We start from the raw sequence: 18,229 nt of genomic DNA, 5'->3' as shown, positions 1-18,229 counted from the left end.
TGCCTGCAGGCCGTGTGACTGCCTGCCCCAAGACTAAGTTGGTCCCCACACAGCATCTCTGCCTGCAGGCCACTTGACTGCCATCTCCTCCACTACCAACAGGGTCCACCAGGACTCCAGGAAGATTCCTGAATTTTTAAGGCCACTGCAATAATTTTTCTGGTGTATGTACATGCCTCCCTAATTTTCTGGCTGCACTGCAGCTGCAACAACAAAACAAAAGGCATGTACATGTGCCAATTCTCCTTCGTGATCATTACCTTGCCGCGGTGAAGGGGCTTGCGTATCACAATGAAGCAATGACCGACGGCTATATGAGTGTGTTGGGGTTGGAGGGCACACCTGACCTAAGAAATTAGATAATAAGGTAGTTGCTTCATTGTGGACAGACCAAATTCGATCAGCTGGACACTCAGTCACTGTTCTATCATTCAGCTACCAGAGCCCGGCCATCATATGGGCTTAAAAACCGCCATGGCCTGCACTCTGGCCATGGTGCACACCAGTCCAGCATGGCCGTTACTACACAAACAGCTGTTTGCGGTGCGTTACACAGTGAGTTTGGTCTGTCAGTGTTAAGCAGTACACTAATTACACTCCCTGATTGATGTATACACATGCAAGATGTTTTAAAGCCCTTTAGGCCTCCAATTTAGCAATGCAATGTGATTTCTGCCCTTAAAACGCTGCTTTGCGTCACATCCAGATTTTTTCCAGGGACTTTTGGCGTGTATCCCACTCATCCATGCAAAAACTCAGGTGTTAGACCCCTTGAAACATCTTTTCCATCACTTTTGTGGCCAGCAGAAATATTTCTAGTTTTCAAAGTTCGCCTCCCCATTGAAGTCTATTGCGGTTCGGGCCATCTCTAATAAGAACCACCTTTAAATTTTGCATAATACATTTCTTAAAGCAATCCCGAGCCGAAGCTCGGGTTAAAAAAAAAAAAACAGTAACCTAACCTGAAGAGAGCGAAGACTCAGGATCCTATTGAGGCTTTCCTCAGTTGTCTGATGTCCGCGTCTCTGAGCGTGAGCATGCATAGGCGGGCTTCTGCAGCTGCTGCGCATCCACGCTGCAGGGAGAGGAGCTGCATGGCATCGATATGCCATGTCACTAATCTTCGGGGGGGGGCGCTCTCTGTGACCGGGGACATCAGAGCACCAAGATCCGCTGGGGGGTACTCACCTCGGGTGGGGGAAGCCTCCAAGTCCTAATGAGGCTTCCCACACCATCCTCCTTCCCTCAGGGGTCTCGCTGCAGCCCTCCGTGAAAGATGACGTCAATATTTACCTTCCTGGCTCCTGCTCAGGCGCTCTGACGGCTGTCGGCTCCGAACTACACGGAAATACCCGATCGCCATCGGGTCTGCTCTACTGCGCAGGCGCAAGTTTCCGGCGCCTGCGCAGTAGAGTGGACCCGACTGAGATCGGGTATTTCCATGTAGTTCGGAGCCGAAAGCAGCCACAGTGCCCCCGCTGGAGCCAGCAAAGGTAAATATTGAACTGACAGTCGGGTCTGTCGCCGGCTGTTCGGAGGGCTGCAGTGAAACCCCCATGGGACAGAGGACGGCGTGGGAAGCCTCATTAGAATCCGGAGGCTTCCCCCACCCGAGGTGAGTACCCCCCAGGGGATGTTTTTCATGTTACAGAGTCTCTTTAATAGGATCCTAAAGCTTCCCTCTCTTTAGGTAAGTATCCCATTTTGGGGTTTATTCACTGACATTATCACGCTCACATGGCACAAGTTAATTGCAGTGCACACTACGTGTGGTCTGTGCAGCGTACTTTTCTTAAGTTATGCGCAATTGTTTAAGTGCTGCACGCTGTACTTGTAACATGACTGCAATACTTTACTAGCGCAACCGCTACTATGTTAATTAACATTTCACAGTGCTGTGGTCCTTTAAAGAGAATCTGTATTGTTAAAATCGCACAAAAGTAAACATACCAGTGTGTTAGGGAACATCTCCTATTACCCTCTATCACAATTTTGTCGCTCCCCGCCACATTAAAAGTAGTCAAAAACAGTTTAAAAAGTTTGTTTATAAACAAACAAAAGGGTCACCAAAACAGGAAGTAGGTTGATGTACAGTATGTCCACACATAGAAAATACATCCATACACAAGCAGGCTGTATACAGCCTTCCTTTTGAATATCAAGAGATCATTTGTGTGTTTACCTTCTGTCCCCCTGCAGCTCTCTCACACTGAAGTGACAGGCTTCCTGCAGACAGCTCTGCCCGTATCTTTGTAATTCCTCAGTATGTTACAGCCCAGCTCCTTTCACAGCCTAACAGAGGAGGATGTTTATCCAGCTCTCTTTCACTGATAAGCAGAGAAGCTGCTGGCTTATGTAAATAACACACACTGGAGTGTGCATAGAGGGGGGCGTGCATAGCAGAACCACAACACTGAAGAGTTGGCAGCCTTCCAGACACAGGACGACAAGTCCGACAGGGGAAAGATAAGCTGAATTATTACAGAGACTGTGATAGTAGAAAGTGCTGCAGTAAGCCAGAGCACATTAGAATAGGTTTAGGAACTTGTAGGATGGTAGAACAAAGGATGACATTTTTGTTACGGAGTCTCTTAGTGTTAGGCACCCCCATCAATCCTGAGAAATGCATCCGTATATGTCACCTGGAGTGCATCTTATGTGAGACTAGATTCCCTTTCTTGGTAAAACATTTTGGGGTTGATTCACTAAAGAAACTACCGGTAGGTTACTCGCGCTATTTCCACAGTGTGCTTTAAATGTAATGTGCTGGATGTTACACGAGCTATTGGCCGCGTAGCGCACACAATCACAGGAGCGCAGGCTATGCTGCGGTTATTGCAGCATGGTGAACGTTATTAACTTAAACCTCCTTACTGATAATAAGGAGCGCTCTTCTCCTCCCGCCCTGAGCCCCTTCGGGTCCAATCACTATAAAGGACAGGATCCTCACTCTGATTCGCCCAATAGGCTGCCTGTCACTTGACAAGGAAAGTTTGAAAGGAAGTAGAGCCTTTTATTAGACAACCCAAGGACTGGTCAGTGGTGTTCAGCCTTTGTTCTTTGGTATTCCAAGAAAAAAACACACAAACAACCAATATGGTGTTACTTGACAGACATACTGTTTAAAGGGAAGGCTCATGCAGTTTGAAAAAAAAATAAAAATCCATATCCACTTACCTGGGGCTTCCTCCAGCCCGTGGCAGGCAGGAGGTGCCCTCGCCGCCGCTCCATAGGCTCCCAGTCGTCTCCGGTGGCCGACCCGACCTGGCCAGGCCCGGCTGCCAGGTCGGGCTCTTCTGCGCTCCAACGACGGGCTCTTCTGCATCCCACGCGGGCACATTGACGTCATCGGACGTCCTCCGGGCTGTACTGCGTAGGCGCAGAACTACTGCGCCTGCGCAGTACAGCCCGGAGGACGTCCGATGACGTCAGCGCTCCCCCGTGAGGCGCAGATTGGAGCGCAGAAGAGGGCCAGGTCGGGTCGGCCACCGGAGATGACCGGGAGCCTCTGGAGCGGCGGCGAGGGCACCTCCTGCCTGCCACGGGCTGGAGGAAGCCCCAGGTAAGTGGATATGGATTTTTTTTTATCAAACTGCCTGAACCTTCCCTTTAATGAATGCTGAGTAGTGTCTTATATTTTCAGAATGTGATCTTTTGCACATGCGTAGAAGTATATATCAGTATGCAGAGATAATAAAAACCTATATAAGAAAAATAGTGTGATTTATATGACTTAAAGCGGTATTAAACTCTGACATAATTTTCAATAAAAATGTGTTTTCTTGCTTTTTATATCCCATACAGTTATCATATTTGCTTTTGTGCATAAGTATTATTATTCATTTAGAAATTGTAAGTTCCCAAAGTATAGTTTTATTTGCTCTGAAAGCTGCCATTGCATTTTATTCATAACTGGTGTATTCATATTGTAATGTACCCAGTAATGATTTCTGAGCTGTGTATCTGTGCAGAAACTTATTCTAATGTATCCAGAACTGTCAGGGAATGTTTACATTACTCTCTGCAGAGGCGGACATAGGCCGGTGCAGGCTTTGTAGCCACACAGGGGCCCGATGGCCTCTAGGGCCCATACAGCTGCACCACAGTTAGGGCATGATTATTCTGTAGGCTCTTCTCTGTGTATTCCTCTCTGAAACCCAGGAGGGACAATTCAATTCAATTCACTTTATTGTCATTGTGTAACACAACGAAATTACTTTTCATGACAACTCCACGGTGCATATAGGGAACATAGTGATAGTAACAAGGAAGAGAAGAAATTATACAAGCAGGGGCGTAACTAGAAATCACTGGGCCCCCCTGCGAAAATGAGGATGGGACCCCCCCCCATAGGCGCCAAATAATCGTAATGGGGCAGCGTTTCACTATAAAATAATCCTAATGCAGCAATGTTTTACCAGAAATGAATCGTAAATTGGGCAGCATTTCACCATTAAATAATCGTAAAGTGGGCAGCATTTCACCATAAAATAATCATAAAGTGGGCAGCATTTCACCATAAAATAATCGTAAAGTGGGCAGCATTTCACCAGAAATTAATCAAAAATTGGGCAGCATTTCACCAGAAATTAATCGTAAATTGGGCAGCATTTCACCAGAAATTAATCGTAAATTGGGCAGCATTTCACCAGAAATTAATTGCAAATTGGGCAGCGTTTCCCTATAAAATAATTGTAAAGTGAGCAACATTTCCCCATAAAATAATCGTAAAGTGGGCAGCAGTCACCATAAAATAATCGTAATGTGGGCAGCAGTCATCAGAAAATAATTGTAATGTGGGCAGCAGCCAGCAGTCATCAGAAAATAATCGCAATGTGGGCAGCAGGCACCAGAAAACTGCAATGTGGGCAGCAGTTACCAGAAAATTGCAATGCGGGCAGCAGTTACCAGAAAATCACAATGTGGGCAGCAGTTACCAGAAAATTGCAATGTGGACAGCAGTTACCAGAAAATCATAATATGGGCAGCAGACACCAAAAAAATCGCAATGTGGGCAGCAGACACCAAAAAATCACAATGTGGGCAGCAGAGACCAGAAAATCGCAATGTGGGCAGCAGTTACCAGAAAATCGTAATGTGGGCAGCAATTACCAGAAAATCACAATGTGGACAGCAGTTACCAGAAAATCGTAATGTGGGCAGCAGGCACCAGAAAAAACACAATGTGGGCAGCAGTTACCAGAAAATCATAATGTGGGCAGCAGGCACCAGAAAAAAACACAATGTGGGCAGCAGTCACCAGAAAATTGTAATGTGGGCAGCAGGCACCAGAAAAAACAATTGCATCTGTGAAGAAAAAAAACAAATCACTCACCTGGCAGAAGTCTCCTCTCCCGGCATCTGGCGCGCAGCTCCCCGACGATCCTCCAGCAGCACATCTCCCGTGCTGACAGGCAGTGTGCAGTGCTATGACAAGATGGCGCCCGAAGCCCTGTACTGGAGACACAAATAGTCTCCAGTGCAGGTCTTCGGCAGCCATCTTGCCGTAGCCCGGCTCTGCCTCCCGGGAGACTGCGGGCTGCGGGGAATGAACTGGTGCAGCGTCTATTAGACGCTGCGGCCAGTTCCACACCTGGCTGGGGGTCCCACAATCGGGGGGCGGCAGCGCATCCCTCGCACACGGCTGGCGGGCCCCAGAGGGCCCCGGGCCCCCCTGCAGCCGATGGGGTTGCATCCCCAGTAGGTACGCCACTGTATACAAGTATGCCAGGTATTACAGATATTTAATCAATGTGTACACAGTGTTAATTATTTCAGAGAGGATTCAGAGTTCATCAAGTTTATGGCGGATGGGAAAAGCTGTCTTCCAGTGTGTTTGTGTGTGTGCGGATTGATCTAAAACATTTACCTGATGGAAGGAGCTCAAACAAGGCATTTCCAGGGTGAGTGTTGTCCTTGATAATGTTTTTAGCCCTTCTCATGCTGCGAGTATTATACAAGAGTCCCAGTGATGGTAGTTCAGTGCCAATAATGGCTTCTGCTGTTTTAACAACTTGCTGCAGGGCTTCTCGAGTAGCCTTGGTGCAGCTGTTGTACCAGGCCGTCATGCAATTGATATTTGCTTGTGACCCAGCCATACACAAGTATGAAATGTGTGCTACATTCACACAGTGCCTACAGAATGTAACCTAGATTCATGTACTTTAATGTTATCAGCATTATTTGGAGCCAACCATAATCTGTTCTGATTATGGCCACTGACATGGCCCCTTCATTTACTGGACTCTGCACATGGGCCCACTGTTGTCTTTGTCTGCCACTGCCTCTCTGCCAGGCATGCTCGAATGTACCCAAATTCGATTTGAGTACATTCAAATTCGGATCTGGGTCAAATTCGGCTGGTTTGAATGGACTCTAATTCGATTTGAGTGGATTCGAATCCGGGTCAGGGGAAAATTCGGCCGTGATCACGAATTCATGATTCAAAACCCGACGACTTTAAGGCCTGGAACCCACTGCAAATGCTATCGCTAATAGCATTTTGTATGAGCAGTTTGTCAGCGATTTCCTGAGCGTTTTAAGAAGTGATTTTACAAAGTGTATCAATTTGCCAGCGATTGTGTAGCGATTAGCAATTATCATTTTAAAGTCTGATTGGTCCTTTCAATTAATTTTAATTTAGTTACAGTGTGTGGTAACCTTAAAACACTAGCAAAATCGCTCCGTGCAGGTTTTGATGAGCGATTACACCAGCGTTTATATACTTTACATTGAAGCGCTAACGCTCCCAAAATGCTGCATGTCCTACGTTTGTGATTTGAGGAATCACAAACGCTCCAGTGGAAGTTGCCCCATCCATTTACATTAGCTGAGCGTTTTGGCAAAACGCTAGCGTTCTGTAACGCTCCAAAAATGCTCTCAAAATCGCCCTTGTGGCTTCCAGCCCTAAGGGTTAATTGCAAAGCCCCCTTAAATGCCAGAATCACCAAATTTGCAGGTTCTGTTAAAGGGATACTGTAGGGGGGTCGGGGGAAAATGAGCTGAACTTACCCGGGGCTTCTAATGGTCCCCTGCAGACATCCTGTATTGGCGCAGCCACTCCCCAATGCTCCGGCCCCGCCTCCGGTTCACTTCTGGAATTTCTGACTTTAAAGTCAGAAAACCACTGCGCCTGCGTTGCCGTGTCCTCGCTCCCGCTGATGTCACCAGGAGTGTACTGCGCAGACACAGACCATACTGGGCCTGCGCTGTGCGCTTTTGATGACATCAGCGGGATCGAGGACACGGCAACGCAGGCGCAGTGGTTTTCTGACTTTAAAGTCAGAAATTCCAGAAGTGAACTGGAGACGGGGCCGGAGCATCGGTGAGCGGCTGCGCAGGCACAGGATGTCTGCGGGGGACCATTAGAAGCCCCGGGTAAGTTCAGCTCATTTTCCCCCGACCCTCCTACAGTATCCCTTTAAGAAAAGTGGGAGCAAAAAGACCTTATACTTTTTGAGAAAATGGACTTTAAAAGTTCAAGAAAAAAACAGTACATTTAAACGCCGGTCAGTGACAGATCGTGGGAAATATTTCCGAGCAGTTAATAGCAAAGCCCCCTTATATCCTAGCAACACCAAATTTGCAGGATATGTTAAAAATATAGTGGGAAACAATATTTAAAAAAAAAAATCTGAAAAACAAAAATTACGCGGGGTCCCCCTTCCCAAGCCTCTGTAACCTTTTGTCCCCCATGCAGGCTGGGATAGCCAGAATGCGGAGCCCCGGCCGACTGGGGCTTCGCACCCTGAGCTATACCAGCCCGCATGGTCTCCGGGGGAGAGGGCGGCCAAGCCTTCCCCTCTCCCCCCCCCCCCCCCCCAAGCCCTTGTCCAATCCATGGACAAGGGGCTCTTCCCCACCTCCGGTGCCTCAGGAGGAGGTGGGGGCAACGACTCCCTGGGGGGGGGGGGGTTTCATGGTGGCATCTGGGAGTCCCCTTTAAGAAGGGGACCCCAGATGCCCACCCCCCTCCCAAGGAGAATGAGTATAGGGGTAAAAAGTACCCCTTACCCATTTCCCCAAAAGGTTAAATGAAATAAAAACACAACCACGAAAAAGTATTTTAATATTCTTAATTAACCAGAAATACTTACCTGTACCTTCTAAATACTTACCTGTTCCCACGACCAACGATCCAACGAATACAGTATCCTCTATCTTGCGATCTTCAATTACCTTGATTGAAAATCTCCCACGGCAATTACTTATACACTATTACAAACTATGAGATAGAGTAAAGGAGGAGTGAGACCTGATTGAATACAAATCAGTCTTATTCAAAAGTACAAAACTTTATTCAAACATATGCTCATTATTAAAAACTACAAGATAAAAAATCCCACCATATAGCCCATCCCCCACCCCATCCATGCTTATACACTATACCTTAGAATGGGTCCTGCCGACGCATAGCGCTGGCTCACGCTGTCCTCCCCGCCTCCTCACCTGTCACCCTCACCTACCCCTGCACCTGGTGCACCCATTTACCCAGGATGATACCCATTTATTGGTATCATCCTGATTTAAAACGTCTTGCTTTTACTGATGGCTAACACGGTACAATACCCTACTGCTACTAAGAAGAGAAGGAATAATATGATACACTGGTGTCGTGCTGCTGTGGTTAAGCTAGTTCCTATGTTGGCAGTATGCCCAGAATGTATGGTTAGCCATCTAGCGGCAAGCTTGTTCAAACTGAAGCAATGTACGCTATTATGATTTTCTGGCACCTGGAACATTTACAGCAAAAGGCTACAATAACAAAAAACTTATCTTGCATAGAAACTTGAAGCTGTAATATATATCTCTGTAACTTAAGCTGAATGATGCAGGGCCGGCCCTAGACTTTTTGCCGCCTGAGGCAAATTTTGAAAAAATTATTGTTGCCCTCTCCCCCAGTGGGGGTGGGGAGGGGGGGGGTGGGGCTGGGCGCCGCCGAGCTGGAGGGGTAGCGGGCAGGACGGGGGTATTGGGCCTAGCGGCGGGGAGGGGGGTCGGACCCTCGCCTGGGTCCCCCGTCCTCCGCTCCCCTCCAGCCTTAAATAGATCAGAAGCGCTACTCGTAAGAGGCAGTGGGCGGGGAAGACTCACCTCTTCCTCGATCCAGCGTGCGCTCCACTGACGTCACTTCCTGCAACGCTGTCCACTTACAATACAGTGGGCGGTGTTGCAGGAAGTGACGTCAGTGGAGCGCACGCTGGATCAAGGAAGAGGTGAGTCCTCCCCGCCCACTGCCTCTTACGAGTAGCGCTTCTGATCTATTTAAGGCTGGAGGGGAGCGGAGGACGGGGGACCCAGGCGAGGGAGGGGGGGGGTCCGACCCCCCTCCCCGCCGCTAGGCCCAATACCCCCGTCCTGCCCGCTACCCCTCCAGCTCGGCGGCCGGCTCCCCGCACCCACGGACGGGCGGATGCTGCCCCTAGAAATGTGCCACCTGAGACAAAAGTTTCACCCCGCCTCATGAGCGGGCCAGCCCTGGAATGATGTATAACAAGATGGAGAATGAGAGTTCATAAAAATAGATGCTATGTAGCAACTTGACTGACAGGCCTAAGGCCCATCTATCCTTTCAGTGTTTACAAAATAATTTATAACTATTGAAACACTTCCCACCCTGAACATGAAAAAGGCTGCAGCTCTTTGTGACTTCTTTGGTGCTTAACCACTCATGCACCAGCAGTCTCTGGCCCTTAAGGATCAGAGACCGCTGGTACTGAAGAACAGCACCTCCCGACGAATCGCCACACATACCCGCTGCTACCAATGATCATGCCGCTCCTCCATCCCCGCAGGCAGTCGTCTCTGCTGTCTCTATGACAGCAGAGCTGTATGAGCAGGTCAGGAGCCATTTTCATTGGCTCCTGACACTGTCTATCAATGTAAGCCAATGAGGTGGGCTTACAGTAATGACAGGGTAAGGAGCCAATCGAAATCGGATCCTGAACGGCTCACACAGTTCTGCCGTTATATAGACAGCAGGGCGAGTGATCTGCAGCGGGGAGAGAGCTGAGCGATCGGAGGTAGAGCGCACAGTGGGATGATTGAAATCTATGCCCTGGCAGCGCTAAGGGGATCAAAACAGGGTGTAGATTTCATTCAGCGCAGTCCGAAAGTAGTTAACAAGGTCCCAATAAGATGTAAAACATTTCTTAATATGACGCAAACGGATATAGAGAAGATAAAAGTTAACTTTAGATTTCGATGGGTAGAAGAGGCCATTACGTATTTGGGGATAAATGTACCAGGGGATATTCAAAAAACCTACCAATTAAACTATTGCCCAATTTTGGCTAAATTAAAAAAGGATCTATTAAAATGGAGAAAGATTAGGGTTTCAATGATAGGTAGGATTAATATCCTAAAGATGAATGTTATTCCAAGGCTTTTATATATATTTCAAACGGTGCCAATCCCAGTACCCATGAAGTATTTTGAACAGCTTAGAAGGGAGTTTACCCGCTTCATATGGAAGGATAAACCCTCGAGACAAAAATTCTCTAAATTAACGCAACCAAAAAATAGGGGGGGACTAGCTGTCCCAGACCCATATCTATATTATAGTGCGGCGGTCCTGACAAGGGCCGCGGATTGGCATCGGGGCGGGTCGGTGAAATTATGGGTAGATATTGAACAGAATATGATGGAAATCCCGTTATATAATGTGTTATGGCTTACCTGGCCCTATAAGAGTAAACATCCAGCAAGTATACTAGTGAACCAGACACTTAAGATATTTAGCAAACATCGGGACAAGAAATCTCTCTCGCCAGCTCCGTCCCCTCTCATGCCAATTCTGGATAATCCAGAATTTAAGATGGGATGCCAGAAAAAAGAGAATGGTGAATTAAGAAGAGGGAAGGGGATAAGAGCTAGGAACCTAGTGAAGGGGGAGGAATGGAAATCTGTGAAAGAAATAGGGGAAGAATATGGGGAATCAGCTATTAAGTGGTGGAACCTAATGCAATTTCAATACTTTGTACAATCTAAAGGAAGGAAGGAAGATTTCTCCCGAGAGCTCTCAGGGTTTGAGAAAATGTGTGACTCCGATTTTGGGACTAAGAAGGCCCTAACAAGAATATACAGAGAACTACTGGGTTGCGAAGATGTAACTAACCAATTTAGGCAAGAATGGCAGGAGGACTTGAAGTATTCCTTTACAGATGTTCAATGGGGGAGGATAATAGAATTGTCATATAGATCATCGATCTCAGCAAGGATCTATGAGTCTGGGTATAAGATACTCACTAGATGGTATCTTACACCTGTTAAATTAAAGAGGATGTATAGAGACACTGATGGGATGTGCTGGAGGTGTGGGGAGAAAGAGGGTACATTCTTTCATATCTTCTGGAGCTGCTCAAGGATAAGAGGGTATTGGGAGGAGGTAAAAAATTATATTAGTAAAATAACAGAGGAGAGACCTATAGATGACCCAGCCTTTTATCTCTTACATTTTAATGAAATGAGCGTAAATAAATATAGGAAGACTTTGTGCTGTCATTTGATAAATGCAGCTAGGATATTGATCGGGAGACATTGGAAATCTTATCAGACTCCTCGGGTTGTTGAGTGGCTCCAGGAGATACACTATATCCAGCGTATGGAGAGTTTGACCTACTCAATAAATAAGAAAGAGGAACAATTTAGATTGATATGGGAGAAATGGGAAAGGTTTAGTGAAACTTCGGAGTATGGACAAGTAATGGGGTATTTGTGACTACGGATGTTGGACAGTAAATTGATCAAGCTATTTAAAAGATTATGATGGTAAAGATAAGAATGACACAGGATGGAAGTAAAAGAGAAGAGAAGGGAAGTAAGTGTGAAAGAGGGTATGTAAGTAGAATGAATGGAAGAGACAATAGGAGATGTTTGAACGACCACAGCAGATGGGAAAAAAAAAAAAAAAGGGAAGGAAAAAAAGAAAAAAAAAGAAAAAGAGGGGTCAGAAATGAACAGTAAAACTAGTTTCTAGGGAGAGAGGCCTTGTTAGAATAGGTGGATGAAATAATAAGTAAATGCGATTTGTACTGTGGAGTTTGTTTTTATTTTGATGTATAACAAGTTCACCCTGTTGTGGGGTATGACTGATATATAGTGAATGTGATTTGTATTGTTATTATATATAAAAAAAAAAATTTTCTAAAAATAAAGAATTTAAAAAAAAAAAAAAAAAAGATGTAAAACATTTATCACAAAGCAGACATGAATGTTTCTTGTCGCCGTCACCTGTTACAGTATCTGCCGTACTCGGGCCCAGATTTACATCACATGAGCCTATAGGCACAGATCTCCTGGCACCCTAGATTTTGTCCTCCATGAACCTACAAACCCCCATTAAACTGCACCGCAAGTGTGCTGGCTGCCTCAGCTGTCACTTCTCCCTTACTTCCCTTTCCTGGTGTAGGTAGCTACCGATGCCATTTAGTATTAGGGTAGCCAGAGGTTCTCTCAGTATTAGGTAGCTAGAGGTTTCCCCAGTTGAAGGTAAATCTCATCAGTGGAATGGCGAGAGTCAGGTGAGTAGCCTCTCATTTAAACTCAACTTGGGCCTCTACACAGGGAAGAGAAGAGGGAGGCACTCAGGGAGAGGAGTTAGCCACTTTTCCATCATCAGGTGCCTGTAGGCAAGTGCCTTATGGTGAATCTGGACCTGGTCATACTGGAAGATTCCTGAGAATTACCCCAATCATTAGCTCTGCCAGCAGTGTGAACACCTGGAGGGATATTTGGGGTAACAGGATGTGACCCTCCAGAAGCTTCCTGATGATTGGAGGGAATGGTGGAAATTCCTGGAGGAATCTGTGTGACGCCATTATCTTCTACATTACAAGGAGAAGGTACAAGAAGGTGTCCCTCTGACCTGTTCCCAATATTGTCTCTAGTGTTGGGCGAACAGTGTTCGCCACTGTTCGGGTTCTGCAGAACATCACCCTGTTCGGGTGATGTTCGAGTTCGGCCGAACACCTGACGGTGCTCGGCCAAACCGTTCGGCCATATGGCCGAACTAAGAGCGCATGGCCGAACGTTCCCCGAACGTTCGGCTAGCGCTGTGATTGGCCGAACGGGTCACGTGGTTCGGACCCGAACGCGCTCTGATTGGCCGAACTGTCACGTGGTTCGGGTAAATAAATACCCGAACCACGTCATATCTCCGCCATTTGTCTGTGGGTTTAGCTTTGGGTAGGCAGGCAGGGTAGTTCGCGCTCCAGCCACGCTAGCCAGGGTCCCCCCCAGTCATTGTGTGTCGCTGCTGGGAATAGTAGTACACCGCTCGCTCAGCATTCTGTTTACTGCCACTCTGTGTACCTCGCTCAGCCACACTATATAGCATTCTGTTTACTGCCACTCTGTGTCTGCTGGGAATAGTAGTACACCGCTTGCACAGCCACACTATATAGCATTCTGTTTACTGCCACTCTGTGTACCTCGCTCAGCCACACTATATAGCATTCTGTTTACTGCCACTCTGTGTCTGCTGGGAATAGTGGTACACCGCTCGCTCAGCCACACTATATAGCATTCTGTTCACTGTTCTGTGTCTGCTTGGAATAGTGGTACACCGCTCGTTCAGCCACACTATATAGCATTCTGTGTACTGTTCTGTGTCTGCTGGGAACAGTAGTACACCGCTCGTTCAGCCACACTATATAGCATTCTGTGTACTGTTCTGTGTCTGCTGGGAACAGTAGTACACCGCTCGCTCAGCCACACTATATAGCATTCTGTTCACTGTTCTGTGTCTGCTGGGAATAGTGGTACACCGCTCGCTCAGCCACACTATATAGCATTCTGTTCACTGTTCTGTGTCTGCTGGGAATAGTGGTACACCGCTCGCTCAGCCACACTATATAGCATTCTGTTTACTGTTCTGTGTCTGCTGGGAATAGTGGTACACCGCTCGCTCATCCACACTATATAGCATTCTGTTCACTGTTCTGTGTCTGCTGGGAATAGTGGTACACCGCTCGCTCAGCCACACTATATAGCATTCTGTTCACTGTTCTGTGTCTGCTGGGAATAGTGGTACACCGCTCGCTCAGCCACACTATATAGCATTCTGTTTACTGCCACTCTGTGTACCTCGCTCAGCCACACTATATAGCATTGCGTACTCTGCCAGTCAGTGTGTATATTGCTGGGATCAGTAATACTCCACTCACCGTCAACCACTATATGAGCTCAACATGAGTTCCCCAGAGACCTCCGCTGTGAGCAGCACTCCCAACAACAGCAACAGCCAACGCCCCACGCAAGCTATAACATCCACCCCAGCAGCCAGTGGTCAGCAGCAGCCCTCCCCGGAGGAGAACGTTGTGTCCATCAGTCCGTCGCCAGAGCGATTAATGAGGGCTGCCATTGAGGAGATGATGGGGCCTGATGTGGAGGAGGAGGTCTGGCTCAGGCCAGCATCCCAAGTTAATGTTGAGGACGATGAGGGGTCTGTGTCTGGGGATGTTGGGGTGGCAGAGGTGGTGGGTGGGTCAGACTCAGGAGAAGAGTTGTATGATGAGGATGATGATCGGGACCATCTGTATGTGCCTCAGAGTCCGACCCCGGAAAACATGTTGTATCGTGTGTTTAGGTACTAAAATCTGCGTTCCCTCCCAGTAGTGTTGGGCGAACAGTGTTTGCCACTGTTCGGGTTCTGCAGAACATCACCCTGTTCGGGGTGACTATATAGCAGACTATATAGCATTGTGTTTAATGCCACTCTGTGTACACGGCTCAGCCACACTATATAGCATTGTGTTTACTTCCACTCTGTGTCTGCTGGGAACAGTAGTACACCGCTCACCCGCCACTGTATAGCATTGTGCTCTGTGTCACTGCTGACAATAGTGGTACACCGCTCACCCACCACTGTATAGCATTTCTGTACTGCCACTGTACTGCTGCCAGTCAGCGTGTACTTTAAGGATAAGTGAAATGAGGAAGAAATCCGGTGAAAGAGGGAGGGGCAAGGGAAGAGGTGTTTCCCCTGACGGTTCACGTACAGGCCACAGGGGAGCACCCAAGAAAACCCACTCAATACTGCCCATGTTGTCCAGGACAACAACCCTCACAGATCCAAAAGAACAGGACCAGATAATTACTTGGATGACCTCTCAAGCGTCCAGCAGTGGGTTAAGCAGCACCAGCACATCACGCACGAGGTCCGAGTCCTCAGCCAGTTAAAGTCTGGGCTTTCTTTGAAGACTGCACTGAGGATGTTACCATGGCGATTTGCAAGGTGTGCAAGACCCGCCTGAGCAGGGGGAAAAGTATTAACAACCTCTCCACCACCAGCATGAGCCGCCACATTCTATCCAAACATCCCACTCTGTGGGCAAACGCGGCAGGACAGGGTACCACCAGCAACACTGCCTCCCTTGGGTTCACCAGACTCACCACCAGACCCGCCTCAGCAGCAGCAGTAGCCCAGCCATTGCGTGGTTCACAACATTCACAAACATCAGACGATGCTGACACTGTCACTTTCCGGACTAGTGCTCTTGAGGTCTCCCAGTGTTCATCAAACACAACAACCAACAGCCCTTCGGTGTGCAGCGCTACGGTTGAGTTGTCTGTTTCTGAGATGTTTGAGCACAAGAGGAAATTGCCAGCAAATGACCCCCGGGCCGTGGCAGTAACAGCCAGCCAGCATAGCCAAGCTTCTGGCCTGCGAAATGCTGCCATATCGAGTGGTGGAGACAAACAGCTTCAAGGGCATGATGTCAGTGGCCATCCCACGTTACGTGGTTCCCAGCCGCTACCACTTTGCGCGCTCTGCAGTGCCTGAGTTGCATGAGCACGTGGTCAGCTAAATAACCCGAAGCTTGAAGAATGCCGTTGCCTGCAAGGTTCACCTCACCACTGACACCTGGACGAGTGCGTTCGGCCAGGGTCGATACATCTCCCTTACCGCGCACTGGGTGAACCTTGTGGAGCCTGGCAGCGATTCCTCACCTGCTACGGCGCGGGTGTTGCCCACGCCGCAAACAGCTGGATAACAACAGCAGCACCTACCTCTCTGACTCCTTCTCCTCCAACGCATCTCAAAGCTGTACCTCATCCGGAAATGCTAACCCAGCACCAGCAGCAGTAGGATCGTGGAAGCAGTGCAGCACAGCTGTTGGCATGCGTCAGCAAGCGTTGCTGAAGCTGATCTGCCTTGGGGATAAGCAGCACACAGGGGAGGAAATTTGGAGGGGAATAAAGGAACAGACGGATTTGTGGCTGGCACCGCTGGACCTGAAACCGGGCATGAAGCTAGACACCTGGCACGAACTGGCAATGTACGCAATAGAGGTGCTGGCTTGCCCGGCAGCCAGCGTTATGTCGGAACGCTGTTTCAGTGCTGCCGGAGGCATCATCACAGATCGGCGTATCCGCCTCTCCACAGAAAATGCAGACCGTCTGACTCAAATTAAAATGAATCAATCCTGGATTGGAAACGACTACGCAACACTCCTGGACCCCAACCAAGTAACATGACCGATGAACATCTGGGATGGTTTAGCGTTTCCGGTCCCTGTTTATTGAACCTCTCATCTGTATTACATTTATGACTGCATGGCGGCAAAAAGCATTGCTGCTATATCCGCACGCTTTTTGTCCTCATGCAAGGCCTGGGTTGTTGTGTCTCACAAAGCGTGGCCTTCTCCTCCTGCGCCTCCTCCTGTTCCATCACGTGTGCTGCTGCTGCTGCTGCTGCTGGGTTAGCGTTGCCGCGTGGTCCCTGTTTATTGAACCTCTTATCTTTATTACATTTATGACTACATGGCGGTACAAAGCATGCTATCCGCACGCTTTTTGTCCTCATGCAAGGCCTGGGTTGTTGTGTCTCACAAAGCGTGGCCTTCTCCTCCTGCGCCTCCTCCTGTTCCATCACGTGTGCTGCTGCTGGGTTAGCGTTGCCGCGTGGTCCCTGTTTATTGAACCACTTATCTTTATTACATTTATGACTGCATGGTGGTACAAAGCATGCTATCCGCACGCTTCTTGTCCTCATGCAAGGCCTGGGTTGTTGTGTCTCAAAGCGTGGCCTTCTCCTCCTGCGCCACCCTCCTCCTGTTCCATCACGTGTGCTGCTGCTGGGTTAGCATTACCGGTCCCTTTTCCTGGAACCTCTTATATGTATTACATTTATGACTGCATGCCGACAAAAAGCATGTTACCTGTGCAAAGAAAACAGACATTTCCCGCATTTAAAAGACAGTTTTCCCTTTGAAACTTTAAAATCGATTTTCTCAAAAACTATAAGCTCTTTTTGCTAAATTTTTTTTTCCTCTTGTACCCACTCCCAAGGTGCACATACCCTGTAAATTTGGGGTATGTAGCATATAAGGAGGCTTTACAAAGCACAAAAGTTCGGGTCCCCATTGACTTCCATTATGTTCGGAGTTCGGGTCGAACACCCGAACATCGCGGCCATGTTCGGCCTGTTCGGCCCGAACCCGAACATCTAGATGTTCGCCCAACACTAATTGTCTCCACCTGCTGGGAGAAGAGTGAAAGTACATGTTACCTGCTGATGTCAGACGTCTCGCTACATATCAAAGCAAAGTTCTGATTGGCCCCCAGCTCATACTGCACATAAGTGATGACTCCCTCTGTCATGGCTGACATGCATAACTGACAGAGTTCCCCTCTAACTTATACTATCTGGCCAGAGTCTCTAGAGTTTTCTTTTAGATGGAGACTCAGAGAGCCAAGACCGCTGTTTATTCCACACAATGCTGTTCCAAATTACAAACACCTTTTGTTAAGTTAAATATAAAACACACACTTAACTTAATATAAGCATTTGTAATTTGGAACCGCATTGTGCGGCACCCACTTTTTTCTTAAAGTCTTTTGGGTCCAAGTCGCCTGGTCTCCACAATGCCTCAGTTGCAGAGGTTGAGCAGATTTCCCCTTGACTGTTCACTACAATACATACTCATAGCAGACCTGGTTTTCAGAAAAGTCTATGGTGACCTAGCAATTACCATATATTTTACAAACTGAATTTATTTTTTGCTCCTAAAATGCCATCCATTAACTCTTGGTTTATACTTGGGGGTGTAAGCCTGTGGTCCTTAAGTGGTTAAAGGATTGATGAGGCAAAGCTTAGAATAAAGTTTTACTCACCTGGGACTTCTTCCAGCCCCTAGAAGTATAACCGTTCCCCCGCAAAAGTTCCGCTCTGCTCCAGGCCGCCGCTGTCCCATCCATAAGATTGAGACTGGCGGCTGGGTTGTAG

General features: G+C 47.8%; 1 protein-coding gene across 1 annotated transcript in view; it reads right to left on the bottom strand.

Annotated features, from left to right (window-relative positions):
- LOC137535120 (zinc finger protein 135-like) overlaps positions 1-2,233 on the bottom strand; it is a 48,086-nt gene extending 45,853 nt beyond the window's left edge. Inside the window, exon 1 of the mRNA XM_068256929.1 lies at positions 2,183-2,233. The gene's annotated coding sequence lies outside the window, so the exon portion shown is untranslated. The remainder of the gene's footprint in view (positions 1-2,182) is intronic.
- Positions 2,234-18,229: the final 15,996 nt, after the last annotated feature.

The sequence above is a fragment of the Hyperolius riggenbachi genome, chromosome 10, assembly GCF_040937935.1.
Source record: "Hyperolius riggenbachi isolate aHypRig1 chromosome 10, aHypRig1.pri, whole genome shotgun sequence".
In the NCBI taxonomy this organism is placed as follows: Eukaryota; Metazoa; Chordata; class Amphibia; order Anura; family Hyperoliidae; genus Hyperolius; species Hyperolius riggenbachi.
Note: the sequence above shows the minus strand (reverse complement) of the source record. Positions and strands in the feature narration are given on the sequence as shown.